This window comes from Cygnus atratus, chromosome 2 (genome assembly GCF_013377495.2).
Source record: "Cygnus atratus isolate AKBS03 ecotype Queensland, Australia chromosome 2, CAtr_DNAZoo_HiC_assembly, whole genome shotgun sequence".
Taxonomy (NCBI): domain Eukaryota; kingdom Metazoa; phylum Chordata; class Aves; order Anseriformes; family Anatidae; genus Cygnus; species Cygnus atratus.
Window position 1 is genome coordinate 24,864,696 of NC_066363.1, and position 3,095 is coordinate 24,867,790.

A 3,095-nucleotide genomic window follows, 5' to 3' on the forward strand; every position below is an offset into this window, starting at 1 on the left:
AAAAGGGCTACTCCCAATGATTTGTGCGAGAGTGAATTCCTAGGTGTCACTTTGACAACGTATAGTCATGTCTCCACCCTTCATTCCATAGGATTAATGCTGCAAATACCAGCCTAATTCATGCAAGAAGTTTCCTTATTCTGATCTCCTCCAGGTTTCTACATTGCTCATGATCATATGGTTGCTAGCTTAACTTCCTGAAAAGGGTCCTGCCCTCCTATATAAATGCCATAGGAGATTAGGAGGTATTAAGTACTACACAGTCAGATCCTCATGCAATATACAGCATTTTCTATTTTTGTAACAACTAGAAGTTATGAAATGTTAGGTAACAAATGATAGATTATAGATTAAAAGGATGAACTATATATCGTTTCATATTATATGCATTACATTACATACTCACTTATCTGTTAATTTGAGTAAGATATCCTGTGAAAAAATTAAATTCATGCAAGTCTTTTGTTTTGAAATTATATTCTAAAAGATTTACATTTGGACTGAAGGAATTTACTGTTTCCTTGCTTGATGCCAGAAGAGGGGAAGGGAGAAACTCCCGGTATAACATTAAATATGGATTGTTCCACACGAAAGCTCGTTGGCCAAACTAAAATCCAGAGTACTTTTCACATCTCATGTAAGTTAATAAATAAATAAATAAATAGTGTTGTATCCAAGCTGTTAATTGTCATGCTTAAAACACTGACAGAGTTCTAGCTGGTGCTGTCTATTATGAAACACTGACACTAATGTAATCTAAGTCTCAATAGATAATGCTTATCTTTTAGATTCACTTCAAATGGACTTGGAAACTTTTTTTTTTTTTCTTTGGAAATGGAACAAAGTCTGATTCCTTAAGAACTAAAAGTTATATCATAAATACCTTGTGAATTTTTTATTGTACAACAGAAGTTCTGTTTCCCAGCAAAAAACAGATATGATTAAGGGTAGAAGAGCGTAACAGTAAGTAAATAAAAAGTAACACATCGGATGCTATTCAATGTCCCCCGTTGGTGGAAAAGCAAGTCTGGTGGATTTTGAGCGTTGGGGATTACCAAATTCCCTCAATATTCAGACATCTGAGCCTTTCAGTAGAGTTAACTGCACTGACTAAACCAGCATTTAGCTCAACTGACCCATGTAGATCATCTTTTTCCAGTAACTTGCTTTCAACACCTTGCTTTTAAAACAGACACCTGTTAGCACCCGTTGAAGCTATTTGTTTCAGACTTTTTGTCAGTTCTCCTCAGACTCAGCCTGGAATTCTGGATCACTTCTAAACACGTACATCTTTCCAAGGCAGTATCTGAAAAAATTATCAGCTACATAGCTCCAAACATAAATTTGTTTCAGAGTCAAAGCTGCCTAAGCACTTTTTGAGAAAAATCATGGGACATTAGTGGGCATGGAGGTCCTATCAGCAAAGTGAAATAGTCCCTTGTGTGTTAGAAACGAGGCAAGTGTTCATATCTCTATTTATCACTTGTTTCTTCAGAAGTCCCTTTTACTACGAGGGAATACGGGCTGGCAATCGAGGAAAGGTCAGTGACAGCTGACAATGTCAGCAATAACCGGAGTGAAAGGAAAAAGCTACCCTGAGTTATCAAGCATTTATACTGCCTGTAATACACACCCAGAAAAACTAGAATCTCTATCGCTTAGAGGAGGTCAGGATGAAGGATGCCAGCAGGGAGGCAGAGAACCTGTTTGGCTTTAGGTTGCTGGTTAACACAGAGTTGACTTGGATTGTCACAGAAAAGCAATGACCCCACGTGATTTGTTTCTTACTGGTCTCAGTCCAGTTTTACTGAGCACATAAAAACCAACCCACCAACCAGTTTCCATTATCACATACATCTCTGTTGATCATATAACTGGTTAAATTATTTTATGACAGTGTGACTGCCACCACTGCACTACTCCCTGCTTGGGTGCCTTTTTTTTTTGCCTTTTTTGTTTTGTTTTGTTTTGTGACTTAATGGAGGAGATTTTATGGAAAACATGTCAAGAGGCTTGTACAGGACATGGACTGCTTGGCTGCCCTGCCCATGGTATGTACCTTGATGATCCATTGCAGCTGAATCCCAACTGTCCTACACAGCAGGAAACAAGCTTTGTTGTTGTCCCTTTTCACTCTAGGGATACTTCTTAATACCAGAACTTGGGAAAAGAGCCTCCACAGACCAGCTGATATTTCATAGACAATGTTTGTATGGATTTACATGCTTCTGTAACAGATCATTCATTTAGGTCCTTCACTATCTTTTAAGAAGAAATGTTCGTATTTTTCAGAATATAATCAACGATTAACCAACCATAACTAGCTATTAATAGCAACCTGCTTTCCTGAATCAAACCCACAGTATCAGTCAAGGTTTTATTTATATTCTAAATATTTATAAATGCTATTATAAATATAATAGAACACAATATATTTAACACAGTAATCATAAATACACTCATAAATATATTAATGTAATATATACATATGAAATATATAAAGAAAACCTTGACTGATGCTGTGGGTAATATCATATATATATATATATATATGAATATATATACACACGTGTATATACACACAAACATATACACACACACCTGAGTTAGTTCAGCTCACTGGTGAAATTACTTCCTTTTAAAAGAAGAGAGCAAATTTGGAAAGCAGATTTGGAACTGTGGCTTCCTGTTTTTTAAGAACATTTTCCACAGCAACGTGGTATTTAATTTTGGCTGAGGTCTGATAGGACCTCAGCGTATGGCTTAATCCAAGCATGCTTTCCTTTTTAACTTTACAATGTAATACTCGACACTGAAATATAGTATACTACTTAAGTGATTCCAAGTGTGAAGATAATTCCACAGATTATTGTACTGTACTGAACTAGCACCCAACTGTACAGGAACTAGTCAATAAAATTGACTGGGCTGAAGTTTTGAAATTCAAATATTTGAACAGAAGATAATACAGTGTTTCCTTAGGTCACAGATGAAAAACAATTTGGAATTTGAAGCTCAAGGAAGAAAAAAATATATATTTTGAATAAGCTCAGAATATCACTTGGTGAATAACAAGATGATGATGCACACAGAAA